Raw genomic sequence first — 14977 nt, forward strand, 5'->3', positions numbered from 1 at the left:
GCAAACAAGATGTCTTCCAAGATTTGAGTTCATACTAAGAAACTTTGTCATCAGAAGTAGGAATAAGAATACAATTTTCATTCAAACGAACACACAGTCCTGTAGAATTGTGTTTTGTGATGACCGTCAAGAAAAGTCGCTAGAAAAAGCAGGAAGACGTGTGCAGCTGTAAACGGCACGTCCGCCATCGAGTGACCTCGTAATATTATTACTTACTCTGTGACCGACGTCTTTATCCAAAGCGACTTGCAATACTTGATAGACACAATTGGTGGCATTTCTTTTATTTTGTCCCCAGTTGAAGCACCGACTGGTGAAGTCACTTGTTCAGGTCTCACAGATTTGAAGCCACACTCCCAGTGATTGAAACCCAAAGCCTTCATGATTCTGCCACACTGCCCGACTGACAAATACGGCCCTTATTATTACTACTGATACACCCCAATAAGCGATGGCACTGTAAATGAGGCCCACTGTCCTGGGCGAGGCCGAGTGACACAGCGGTCACATTTGTCACATAACACACTGAAGAATACGCCATCGGTACCCGCATCATCAGCACTGGCGTTTTACCAGGCAGGCTCACGTTACACTTTACAGGCCTCTGTGCAGACGAGACCTTCGTGTTCAAAAGCAGTCACGGCCCTGAACTCAAATAAAACGGCGCCATGTCATTTTCTAAATGCGCAGGAGACATTAAGTCAACCCGTGCAATTTGTACACGACAAGTGTAATTTGTGTATATCTGTAGTGTACTTTTATTGCTATTCCTTTTCTTGTCTTTCAACTCTTTTACGCCTCAAGCGGAGTCGACAGCACCTTCAATTCTGTTGTGAAAGTGACAATGACAATAAAGATTTATCTATCTAAAGATTCTGACCTGAACTCAACACACAACACAACGTCCACCGAATCACTTCAAGACAACTCTGATCATCTCGTGACCGGCGCTTGAACGGACGTCACTCTTGATCGGTGCATTCAAGCAGCCTGGTGGGCACCGAGCTCGGGGTCAGGCTGATATGCCACTGTGTGACACCCGTGGATGGGATGGAGAGGAGCTGAGCTCGTCCTCAGGCGATTGTGCACAACACTTTATTACTCTTAACTTGTTTGTTTGCCTTCTCTTTTCATCACGTAAAGCAAATCCTGCGCGACAGAAAGAAATGTTGATGTTGCTGTGACTTATGAAGATGTCGAGGTAGGACATGAATGGCACTGCACAGTGTGCCCGCCACACCACAATGTCCTTCACAAGAACAGAAGAAGAAGCTGCAGCATACGTTAGAGCAGTGCTGTTCAAACTGAGGGCCGCGGCACTCGTCACGAGGCTGATGGTCTAAAAAGTGTCTTTAAATGACTTTACGCAGCTTTGAAACGAACATAACTGAACAAGATCTGCACTTGTTGAATGAAAGTCGTCCTGCATCGAGTATTTGTATTCAGAGATGAGAGCCGAAGTCCACAGGCAGCTGGTGTGCGAGGAAACAAAAAGGAGGAGCAGAGGAGAGGAAAGGGGGCACAGTGGAGAAAGCGAGTCGCCGTGCCAGTCTGCATTTCAGTTCTACCGAGTCACCCGCCGTCTCACTCACCCGACCTCGTCTTCCATTTCACATCCAGTGCCCACCCCAACTCATGTCTGTGGGGCTCTCAGAACTAATCAATGCCAGGCTTATCAGCTCTGTGCCAAGGCAAACTGATTCTTGTGAATGAGTGCGTCATAAGATGCCAGGGCTGCTTTACTCATCCTGACACAAGCAGCCCAGCGTCTCTCTGCCTCTCACGCTCTCCACTCCGGACCAGCAAAGTTATAAGGAGTTTACTTCTGCTGACCTCGTGTATTGTATCAACTGTTTAAGAATCATTTTAGAAATTTCCAGAATAATGCAGAAGAATACATCCCTCTATTTTATATAAAAAAAAAATTGAGACGTGATCATCTCAGAAAGACACTTTGACGTCCCACAAGAACAAGCAACTTAATACAAGATCACGCACATGTGACCTCGCAGACGTTGGACTGCTTTTGGCAGACACACTTCATGTGCTCTCAGCTCTTAAAAATGTCCCAAGTTGTTGATGGCACGTCAGCGACTAAACGAAGAAGAAAGAGCAGCGCATTGAAAAGTGACATGAAAGCACCGGAGGTAAAAGAAGGCAAAAAAAGAACAATAATCATCTTTGTGCAAATTCTGAAAATACAGAAAGTAACAATCAGCCCGGACCAAGTGGAACTGAAAACCTCAAAAGGTCCAATCGGGGTCAGAAATAAAAGACTTTATAAAGACGTTCAAAAACGATGGCACAATACGCATGCAGTGTAGGTTAAAGAATATGAAAGTAGTAAAATTTGAAAGTATCAAAAAAAAAACAAAGTAAAGATCGCATTATTACAAACAGAAATTATTATCTTGTGAAATAATGGAACAGCAAAAAGAGATTGAATATAAGGACATAGGCGATATGTCACAAGTATGTAGATACTGCTTGGCTTTAAACTTGAAGTCGGAGACTCGTAGATCATTTAACTGGTGTTGTCATCAGAGAAAAGTAGCATTGCCTGCCAATGAAGAGGTGAATTCATGAGAATTAAAAGATTTGTTGTTTGGTGAAAGTGAAATCCACAAACACTTCAGGCAAAATATCCAAATCTCTACTAATAAAAGGCAAAGCCATAACTCACTGACTGACCGACGGACAGACTCACTGACTGACTGACTCGTCACTGATTCTCCAACTTCCCGTGTAGGTAGAAGGCTGACATTTGGCAGCTCATTCCTTACAGCTTACTTACAAAAGTTAAGCAGGTTTCATTTTGAAATTCTACGTGTAACGGTCATAACTGAATCCTACTTACGTACATATATACGGCCATAACCTGCAGCTCAGTCGCTATATGAGGCGGAGTTGCGTCCCCCATCCCCATGTCTCCCACATAGTTGGCCGCCTGCCGATATAAGGTTGTCCGTCACTCAGGTCTCTTCATTCCCTTCTTTGCTTCGCCGCGGTATTCATGTCTCCTTGCTGATAATTGCAGCCTTTTTATTTAATCCACGGCTTCTCCGCTGTTTTATTGTACTGATAACTGTAGCCTAAACAAACCATGAAACTCAAACCGATTATGATAGCAGCAATCCAGGCTGTGAGAAAACAGTAAAAAGGAGGCGCGTCAGACGTCGAGGTACATTTTCTGATGCAGCGAGACGAAAACAACTTTGTGACGCTGCCGCCAAATACTCGTAGGCAAATATATATATGTTACATATGTTATGTTATGTATACCCCCAGGCCAGCCAGATGGAGCCCTCCCTGCAGTATGGAGATGCCCCGAAGACCAGCAGGGAATCATGGACGATGTAGTTTTTATCCTCAGCCCTGCTGGATACCTCAGGGGCCACAAGAGGGAGCTGCAGAGAGGACCGAAGACTCATTTGTGCCCTATGACCCGGAAGTTCGGCATAGGAAGAGCGACGGGCTTCCGGGTTGAAGAAAAGAACTTTTACCTGACCCGGAAGTGATTGAGGATCACATGGACTGGGGATTGGGATCACTTCCGGGTCAGGGAATATAAAAGGACTATGAGAGCTCCCAGACGGCGAGCTGAGCTGGGTGGCAACGCGTCTGGGAGTGGAGGATTTTTATTGTTAGTGATTATTGTGATTTAGGAGTATACACTGTGTGCACAATTATTAGGCAAGTGAGTATTTTGACCATATCATCATTTTTAATGCGTATATTCCAACTCCAAGCTGTATTAACTTGAATGCTTATTGGATTTCAGCACGTCAGGTGATGTGTATTTGTGTAATGAGGGAGGGTGTGGCCTAAGGAGATTAACACCCTATATCAAGGTGTGCACAATTATTAGGCAGCTAGTTTTCCTCGGGCAAAATGGGCCAAAAAAGAGATTTAACTGACTCTGAAAAGTCAAAAATTGTAAAAAGTCTTTCAGAGGGATGCAGCACTTTTGGAATTGCTAAGATATTGGTGTGTGATCACAGAACCATCAAACATTTTGTTGCAAATAGTCAACAGGGTCGCAAGAAGCGTGTTGAGAACAAAAGACGCAAATTAGCTGCCAAAGATTTGAGAAGAATCAAACGTGAAGCTACCAGGAACCCATTATCCTCCAGTACTTTCATATTCCAGAGCTGCAACCTACCTGGAGTGCCCAGAAGTACAAGGTGTTCAGTGCTCAAAGACATGGCCAAGGTAAGGAGGGCTGAAACCCAACCACCACTGAACAAGAAACATAAGTTGAAACGTCAAAACTGGGCCAAGAAATATCTGAAGACAGATTTTTTTCAAAGGTTTTATGGACCGATGAGATGAGAGTGACTCTTGAGAGTGGACCAGATGGATGGACCTGTGGATCAGTAATGGGCACAGAGCTCCACTCCAACGTGGAGGTGGGGTACTGGTATGAGCTGGTATTTTAAAGATGAGCTAGTTGGACCTTTTGCATTGAAGATGAACTCAAAATCAACTCCCAAGCCTACTGCCAGTTTTTCAAGACACTTTCTTCAAACAGTGATACAGGAAAAGACCATGATTTTTATGCAGGCCAATGCTCCATCACTTGCATCGAAGTTCTCCACTGCGTGGCCAGCCAGTAAAGGCCTTAAAGATGAAGGAATAATGACATGGCCCCCTTCCTCATCTGACCTAAACCCTATCGAGAACTTGTGGGCACTTCTTAAACGCTAGATTTACGGGGGAGAAAAACAATCCACCTCTCTGAAGAGTGTCTGGGAGGCTGTAGTCACTGCTCCACAAAAAGCTGATCGTCAACAGATCAAGAAACTGACAGACTCCATGAATGGAAAGGCTTATGACTGTTATTGGAAAGAAGGGGGGCTATATTGGTCATTGATTGATTGATTGATTTGTTTTGAAATGTCAGAGATGTTTATTTGTAAATTTTGAGGTGTTTGTTTATTATTCTCACTATAACAGATGAAAATAAACAAGTGAGATGGGAACATTTTCATTTTTCCTTTAGTTGCATAATAAATCTGCACACTAATAGCTGCCTAATAATTGTGCGCACATATGTATTCCCCTGATGATGTTCACACTCACATTTCTGTTGTGAAACATTCAGGTTTCAGGTTTATTAACATTTTGGATTGACTGATAGCACTGTGTTTGTTCCATATTAAAATTAATCCTCAAAAATACAACTTGCCTAATAATTCTGCACTCCCTGTAGTGGTGGAGAGTGTGCTTTGTGCACAGTGGAGATTAAATAAAGTCGACATTTGAACTTTTATCTGGTGTCTGGAGTCGTGGACAGGGGTTCAAGGGAACGAGAGCGCCCCCGCTCTACCACAATACATACAGTGGACCCTCGGTTTGCGAGCATAATTCATTCTGGAAACGTGCTCACAATCCAAAGCACTCGTATATCAAAGCGAATTTCCCCATAAGAAATAATGGAAACTCGGATGATTCGTTCCACAACCCAAAACTATTCATATAAAAATGATTAATACAAAATATAAAGTAAAATACATAATGCAAATTAACCTGCACTTTACCTTTAAAAAAGAATCATGGCTGGTGTGAGTGAGTTTCTAAACTCATGTGGGATTCCACCCAACGGGACGACACGTGGAAGAGCGTCCAAAAGCGACCGCAGTCTCCCAGTGCTGTAGCAGTTCGCCGTTTAAGCACATCCAAAAAGATCGCAGACATGCTACAAGCATCTGCCGTCAGTGGGTCATACAAGGAACATTATAAAGATCCTGCTACAATAAATAACAGCGCTGTTGCTGTTTCAAGCTGAATAAAGCTGGTGTTGTTAAAGTACTGAGACTCAGCTTCGTGTTTTGGGGCGCAAGACAGGGACTCGCACTTCACAGCACAGTCACAATGCTGTAGTACACAGTATACACTTGTACGGATGTTGACTAAATGAGTGAGGCACACAGACTCAGACAGAGAATAGGAGACGACTGCCCTCAACAGAAGAGAGAGAAAAGAACCATCAGCTCAGTTGTGATCACATGACGCTCAGCAGACAAAGTGTATCCATACTACTCGTATTGCAAGACATCGCTCGTTTATCAAAAATGTTGCTCGTCTTGCAAAACACTTGTAAACCAAGGTTCCACTATATATATAGATATATATATATATATATATATATATATATATATATATAGTGGACGGGGCCCGGACACAGACAGGCGGACATGTTCTTAATCACCACCATACGTTTATTTTTCACACTATTTATAATGTTAATTGTTACTTAGACTCAGTCCCGTGCACCACAAACCCCAACACACAGTCCTCGCCACACAAATGCCTTTTCTTCGGGCCGCCTCCACACTCCTCTCGTGCCTCGTCCTTCTTCCACCCGACTCCAGCCCTGAATGAAGGGAGACGGCCCCTTTTATACATGTCCCGGATGAGCTCCAGGTGTTTCTGACACTCCCCCGTTGGCCACGCCCCAGCGTGGCAGAAATGCCCGCTGTTATCCTGGCAGCTCACCGGGTGTCCTCTTTAATCTTCCCCCCAGCACTTCCGGGTGTGGTGAAGTGCTGAGGTAGCAGGTCCCCAAGGCATTGGGGCGCCTCCTGGCGGTGACCGCGGGCCCCTGCAGGGTGGGGCTTCCATGCCCTCAGCCCATGGCCCCCAAAGCAACCAGGGTGGCAGCCCCCACGTGACCCAGGGTAGGCACAGACCCGCATCCGGTCCTTCACAACAAATGTTACAGCCTTATTCCAAAATGGAATAAATTAATTTTTTTCTCAGAATTCTACACACAACAACCCATAATGACAACGTGAAAAAAGTTTACTTGAGGTTTTTGCAAATTTGTTAAAAATAATAAAATTGAGAAATCCAATGTCCATAAGTATTCCCAGCCTTTGCCATGAAGCTCCAAATTGAGCTCAGGTCCATCCTGTGTCCCCTGATCATCCTTGAGATGTTTAACTGGAGTCCACCTGTGGTCAATTCAGTTGACTGGACATGATTTGGAAAGGCACACACCTGTCTATAGAAGGTCCCACAGTTGACAGTTCATGTCAGAGCACAAACCAAGCATGAAGTCAAAGGAATTGTCTGTAGACCTCCGAGACAGAATTGTCTCGAGGCACAAATCCGGGGAAGGTTACAGAAAAATTTCTGCTGCTTTGAAGGTCCCAATGAGCTCAGTAGCTTCCATCATCCATAAGTGGAAGAAGTTCAAAACCACCAGGACTCTTCCTAGAGCTGGCCGGCCATCTAAACTGAGTGATCTGGGGAGAAGGGCCTTAGTCAGGGAGGTGACCAAGAACCTGTTGGTCACTCTGTCAGAGATCCAGAGGTCCTCTGTGGAGAGAGGAGAACCTTCCAGAAGGACAACCATCTCTGCAGCAATCCACCAATCAGGCCTGTATGGTAGAGTGGCCAGACGGAAGTCACTCCTTAGTAAAAGGCAAATGGCAGCAAACCTGGAGTTTACCAAAAGGCACCTGAAGGACTCTCAGACCATGAGAAACAAAATCCTCTGGTCTGATGAGACAAAGATTGAACTCTTTGGTGTGAATGCCAGGCGTCACATTTGGAAGAAACCAGGCACCGCTCATCACCAGGCCAAGACCATCTCTACAGTGAAGCATGGTGGTGGCAGCATCAGGAACTGGGAGACTAGTCAGGGTAAAGGGAAAGATGACTGCAGCAATGTACAGAGACATCCTGGATGAAAACCTGCTCCAGAGCGCTCTTGACCTCAGACTGGGGCGACGGTTCATCTTGCAGCAGGATGATGACCCTAAGGACACAGCCAAGATGTCAAAGGAGTGGCTTCAGGACAACTCTGTGAATGTCCTTGAGTGGCCCAGACTTGAATCTGATTGAACGTCTCTGGAGAGATCTTAAAATGGCTGTGCACCGACGCTTCCCATCCAACATGATGGAGCTTGAGAGGTGCTGCAAAGAGGAATGGGCGAAACTGGCCAAGGATAGGTGTGCCAAGCTTGTGGCATCATATTCAGAAAGACTTGAGGCTGGAATTGCTGCCAAAGGTGCATCGACAAAGTATTGAGCACAGGCTGTGAATACTTATGGACATTGTTTTCAACAATTGATCGCCTACTAAACCCAGGTAGCTCAAAGGAATGCCTCCTAAGTGCTTCCAGTGAAACCTGTGAGGCTGTCGCTGTATTCTTCAATCAAAAAATTAATGATATTAGAAATAACATAGTATATCTCCCCAACACTAAGGATCCCCCTAAACCCCAACATCCTGTTATAAACAAATTAAACTCTTTCACTAGGATAGATTTACCTGATTTACAAAAAATAATATCTCAATTAAAACCCTCCACCTGCGTCCTTGACCCGATACCAACAAGGTTTTTCAAAGAAGTATCAGGCGTGCTAATTGATAATGTTCTTGACATAGTAAATTCGTCACTAGATACTGGGGTCTTCCCAGACTGTCTTAAGACTGCTGTAGTTAAACCCCTACTTAAGAAACATAATCTTGACCCTCAGCTCTTGAAAATTTTAGACCCATCTCTAACCTGCCCTTCTTAAGTAAAGTTCTAGAGAAGGCAGTCATTATGCAGTTAAATGACCACCTAAATAAACATGCTATTCTTGATAAATTTCAGTCAGGTTTTAGAACAAATCACAGCACAGAAACTGCACTCGTTAAAGTAGTAAATGACTTGCGGGTAAATGCAGACAGAGGCCATTTATCTGTTCTCATCCTCTTAGATCTGAGTGCTGCATTTGACACCATTGATCACAATATTCTTAGAAATCGCCTTAGTCAATGGGTGGGCCTCTCTGGCAGTGTCTTAAATTGGTTTGAATCCTACCTGACAGGGAGAAAATATTTTGTTAGTTGTGGGAATTACAACTCAAGACACATGATATCCAATATGGTGTTCCACAAGGCTCTATCCTGGGTCCGCTGTTATTCTCAATCTATATGCTTCCGTTAGGTCAGATTATCTCAGGGCACAACATGAGCTACCACAGCTATGCTGATGACACACAGCTGTACTTATCAATAGCACCTGATGACCCCGATTCTATTGATTCACTAACACAATGTCTGACTAGTATCTCAGAATGGATGAATAGTAATTTTCTCAAGTTAAATAAAGAGAAAACTGAAATTTTAGTGATCAGCAATAATGGATACAATGAGGCTATTAGAAATAAACTGGATACATTAGGATTAAAAGTCAAGACGGAGGTAAAAAGCTTAGGGGTGATTGTTGACTGTAATCTGAATTTTAAATCACATATTAATCAGATCATTAGGACAGCATTTTTCACTTAAGAAACATAAGTAAAGTTAGACCTCTTATATCACTGAAAGATGCTGAGAAATTAATTCACGCGTTTGTTTTCAGTCGACTAGATTACTGTAACGCACTCCTCTCAGGACTACCCAAAAAAGATATAAATCGTTTGCAACTAGTGCAGAATGCAGCTGCTAGAATCCTAACTAGGAAAAGAAAATCAGAACACATCTCTCCAGTTTTGATGTCACTACACTGGTTACCTGTGTCATTCAGGATTGACTTTAAAATTCTGCTTATGGTTTATAAAGCCTTAAATAATCTCGCCCCATCTTATATATCGGAATGTCTGACACCTTATATTCCAAATCGTAACCTCAGATCCTCAAATGAGTGTCTCCTTAGAATTCCAAGAACAAAACTTAAAAGAAGTGGTGAGGCAGGGCCTTCTGCTGTTATGCACCTAAAATCTGGAATAGCCTGCCAATAGGAATTCACCAGGCTGATACAGTAGAGCACTTTAAAACACTGCTGAAAACACATTACTTTAACATGGCCTTTTTATAACTTCATTTAAATCGTAATTTAACTTAATCCTGATACTCTATGTTCAATTTCCTCATAATAACTACTCATGGTGGCTCTAAAATCAGTACTGACCCCTACTCTCTTTTCTGTTTCTTTTTCCGGTGCCTGCGCCACCTCCACCTACTCAAAGCTTCATGATGCTCCAACAATGATGGACGGATTAAAAGGAAGAAGTCTACGTGACCATCATCATCATCAAGCCCTTCCGTGAGAATCCTAAATCCAAAGAGGACTGTTTCATTTATGTTAGGTAGAATGCCCAGAGGGGACTGGGCGGTCTCATGGTCTGGAATCCCTACAGATTTTATTTTTCTCCAGCCGTCTGGAGTTTTTGTTTTTCTGTCCCCTGGCCATTGAACCTTACTCTTATTCGATGTTAATGTTGATTTATTTTTTATAATTATGTCTTTCATTTTTCTATTCTTTAATATGTAAAGCACTTTGAGCTACTGTTTGTATGAAAATGTGCTATATAAATAAATGTTGTTGTTGTTGTTGTTACATGTGATGTCTCAGTTTTTTTATTTTTAATAAATCTGCAAAAACCTCAACTAAACTTTTTTCACGTCATTATGGGGTGTTGTGTGTAGAATTCTGAGGAAAAAAATGAATTGAATCCATTTTGGAATAAGACTGTGACATAACAAAATGTGGACAAAGTGATGCACTGTGAATACTCTCCGGTTGCACTGTGTGTGTGTATATATATACACAGTGGTGTGAAAAACTATTTGCCCCCTTCCTGATTTCTTATTCTTTTGCATGTTTGTCACACAAAATGTTTCTGATCATCAAACACATTGAACCATTAGTCAAATATAACACAAGTAAACACAAAATGCAGTTTTTAAATGATGGTTTTATTATTTAGGGAGAAAAAAAATCCAAACCTACATGGCCCTGTGTGAAAAAGTAATTGCCCCCTGAACCTAATAACTGGTTGGGCCACCCTTAGCAGCAATAACTGCAATCAAGCGTTTGCGATAACTTGCAATGAGTCTTTTACAGGCTCTGGAGGAATTTTGGCCCACTCATCTTTGCAGAATTGTTGTAATTCAGCTTTATTTGAGGGTTTTCTAGCATGAAGCGCCTTTTTAAGGTCATGCCATAGCATCTCAATTGGATTCAGGTCAGGACTTTGACTAGGCCACTCCAAAGTCTTCATTTTGTTTTTCTTCAGCCATTCAGAGGTGGATTTGCTGGTGTGTTTTGGGTCATTGTCCTGTTGCAGCACCCAAGATCGCTTCAGCTTGAGTTGACCAACAGATGGCCGGACATTCTCCTTCAGGATTTTTTGGTAGACAGTAGAATTCATGGTTCCATCTATCACAGCAAGCCTTCCAGGTCCTGAAGCAGCAAAACAACCCCAGACCATCACACTACCACCACCATATTTTACTGTTGGTATGATGTTCTTTTTCTGAAATGCTGTGTTCCTTTTACGCCAGATGTAACGGACATTTGCCTTCCAAAAGTTCAACTTTTGTCTCATAAGTCCACAAGGTATTTTCCCAAAAGTCTTGGCAATCATTGAGATGTTTCTTAGCAAAATTGAGACGAGCCCTAATGTTCTTTTTGCTTAACAGTGGTTTGCGTCTTGGAAATCTGCCATGCAAGCCGTTTTTGCCCAGTCTCTTTCTTATGGTGGAGTCGTGAACACTGACCTTAATTGAGGCAAGTGAGGCCTGCAGTTCTTTAGACGTTGTCCTGGGGTCTTTGTGACCTCTCGGATGAGTCGTCTCTGCGCTCTTGGGGTCATTTTGGTCGGCCGGCCACTGATGGGAAGGTTCACCACTGTTCCATGTTTTTGCCATTTGTGGATAATGGCTCTCACTGTGGTTCGCTGGAGTCCCAAGGCTTTAGAAATGGCTTTATAACCTTTACCAGACTGATAGATCTCAATGACTTCTGTTCTCATTTGTTCCTGAATTTCTTTGGATCTTGGCATGATGTCTAGCTTTTGATGTGCTTTTGGTCTACTTCTCTGTGTCAGGCAGCTCCTATTGAAGTGATTTCTTGATTGAAACAGGTGTGGCAGTAATCAGGAAATTGAACTCAGGTGTGATACACCACAGTTAGGTGATTTTTGAACAAGGGGCAATTACTTTTCACACAGGTTTGGATTTTTTTCTCCCTAAATAATAAAACCATCATTTAAAAACTGCATTTTGTGTTTACTTGTGTTATATTTGACTAATGGTTAAATGTGTTTGATGATCAGAAACATTTTGTGTGACAAACACGCAAAAGAATAAGAAGTCAGGAAGGGGGCAAATAGTTTTTCACACCACTGTGTATATATGTATATATATATATATATATATACACACACACACACACAACAGCAACACTCATAACTGTGACAAAACAATTCCGTTGACAGTCATGTTACGTTATTTTCAAAATGTTTCCTTTTCTTTTTCATTACTTCTTTAACACACTACTTCTCCACTGTGAAGTGCAGGTATTTTGCTAGTCTACAATAATCTGATGACGTTTACATCATTCAATGCTCAAATCGTAGATTTACACAATAATTGACCACACGCTAAGAGACTCTGTGGTCCTCAACAATTAAAGCTACGACAAGTTTAAATTCAAAGAAACCACAATTCGGTCAGGTTTATATTTATGATCACGGAGAGGCGATGCAACAAAGAGTCGAAAGAGTATGTAACAATTCCCATGAAAATAATCTCTTTAAATTATATGTCTGTTTAACCAAACCTGGGGGTGGGTGAGTCGAAGCCCCCAGTAAAGAAAAAGAAGGAGCTGCTAATAATGATCTATATCTATAATTCACTAAGGCAAGACAACCATGGAAAGCACGCCGAAGAGGCGTGGACTCACTGAGCCGCCGACAAGTAAGACACCAATGGCGCACACAGGAAGGAGCCACGCCCACCAACTCCTGGCACCTCCGAGCCACGTTGACAGTTCAAAGAGGTCTGTTTCTCTTACATCCTACATACAGCAATTCGCATCCGCGACAAACATGCGTCTTCTTCACTCACGGACTTGCTCTCTCCAGAGTTCCATCTTTTCATTCACTTTCTGTTGTATCCTCAAACCCTCCCTTTTTACACAGCTGTGTCTTTCCAGAAGTGTTCAACCATCAATACATAATTATGTGGCGTTTGTTATGCCGCGGCTTCACTATTGTCTTGTATTTTGCGCTCTCCAGAGTTCCATCTTTCCATTCACTTACTCACGCAGTGCACTCGCATCCCTCCGTCTGGCAGGAGAAGGCGCAATGGGGCTCCGCCAGTTTTCAGTCACAGACGATTCTGTGTTGGTTCGTTCCGTGCATTGTTACAATGTTGCTTTTCTTGCTGATTTATTACATTACCGATTTTTCAAATGTTAATTTTCTCCCTGTGCTTAAAAATCATTTAAAAATCGTACTGATTATGCGGTGGCTAGTTAATAATAAAATGCATGGGCAGAAAGCTCTTGATTGAGACAGAGCTGCCAATTTTCGGTGAGCCTCCTCGTCCTCCCTTTAAAAATAAATCCAGGAAGAGGCTCGGCCATCACATCAACATTTGTGAGCTTTTAAACGTAACTTGTATGTTATTTTGACCTGCCATTCTATGTAATTGGATACTTTTTATAAATGTAAAGCACTGAAAGTCTCTTCTATGCCATGCCAAAAAAACACTGCTGTGTTTACACTAAAAATTCTTTGTTAAAAAAATATTTTGGCGTTTCTATAGAGAATTAAAAAGCATAGACGTGCACCAAAAACTCTCAATGGTCCCTTTAGTTAAAATTCGTAAATGCAGTTTTGAGGAGAAATTAAAGAAACGTCAAGACTAGTAAGAGTTTAAAACATAACAAATTATGACTGAAAAAGTAAATCTCACAAAACATTTCAATTCCAGGAGACGAAACTCCAAGAAACAAGGCTGAGATCCCCAGCTGGATCTTTAGGTGCCTTCTGATCAAATTGTCATCTGATGTCTGCATTTACATTGAATATTCGGTCTGCTACTGTCGTGCTGTATGCCAGCTGTTAGCAGATACCAAGGAACATGCCCAGCGTCACAGCCTCGGGGCCCTCAGCAGGTGAGGAGACATTGTGGGGGACCCCGGCATTGTCAGACCACATTAAAACTCGCAGATGCCGACTCGCCAGGGCGGCCTTAATTACTAAACATAAGCACCCGGATGGCTAACTGCGGGACAGCACGGTTATGGTGACGATTTCCCACAAGGCACCTTTTTGAACTTCTTTAGACAAAGTTCGCTGTCACCTTTAATGGACAAAGCACCCCCTAAAACAAAAAAGACCCCCAACCTCCTATAACTGGACGACTGCGTAGCCCTGAAGCGAGCGGCGGCGCGTGCACGTTTTATCGAGTATGCGTGAAATGAAAAAGAGCAGCGGCGTGCACACGTGCGCGAACACTCGGGCCGCGGAAATTCATTCAAAAACCGACGTGTGCCAAAGGGGTGAACGAACAAGAAGAGGCGGCTTCGCCGGTTGTATACCTGGGAGATTAAAAAAAAAAGCAATAAACGTGAAGAGAACCGAGCAACGGACAAGACATGCGGGTCCACACCGGCACTCGGTAGAAGGACTAGGGAGACATGGAGTCAGCCCTCAGTCACCGAATACGGCTGTCATGTAACGTGACTCTCACATAAACAGCACTCAACTCGCGTCCTCACTGCATCCTTTACCGGCAGAGCGGCCACCTTCCCTTGAACTATCAGAGCACAGGAAACAGCAGGGATGAGAAGGTCTTCACGCAGGGCTCGATTACAGCGCTCCGTGTCACCTCAATCAGCGGACTGTTGGCCGTTGTGATTCTTTTATTATTTTTCGATGTTTCTCGCCCACATACTTTATGATTACGTACCGTTTTGTTTTCTAGGCGTCATCAGCCCGCCACTCCATTTAACCGGTGCAGCGCGCCAAACATCCGGTGACGTCGTTGTTTTTCTGACCTGAACACAAGTACTTCCGCTCGCGACATCGTCGAGATTGTGTCAAAATAAAAGCCCTTTAAACTGAAGCCTGTAATTGTTTCCTCAGTTGCAAGTTTCTTTTTAAAAGGGGACACCCCAAATAGTGCGACCTTTAATAAAATAGCAGGCTTTGGTGTACAAAACTCAAACAGTTTAGCTTTTGT

At 43.0% G+C, this 14977-nt stretch overlaps 1 protein-coding gene across 1 annotated transcript in view; it reads right to left on the reverse strand.

Moving 5' to 3' along the window:
• Positions 1-14771, reverse strand: part of LOC120538293 (zinc finger protein 208-like) — a 101053-nt gene extending 86282 nt beyond the window's left edge. Inside the window, exon 1 of the mRNA XM_039767755.1 lies at positions 14705-14771. The gene's annotated coding sequence lies outside the window, so the exon portion shown is untranslated. The remainder of the gene's footprint in view (positions 1-14704) is intronic.
• Positions 14772-14977: the final 206 nt, after the last annotated feature.

The sequence above is a fragment of the Polypterus senegalus genome, chromosome 10 (genome assembly GCF_016835505.1).
Source record: "Polypterus senegalus isolate Bchr_013 chromosome 10, ASM1683550v1, whole genome shotgun sequence".
NCBI lineage: Eukaryota > Metazoa > Chordata > Cladistia > Polypteriformes > Polypteridae > Polypterus > Polypterus senegalus.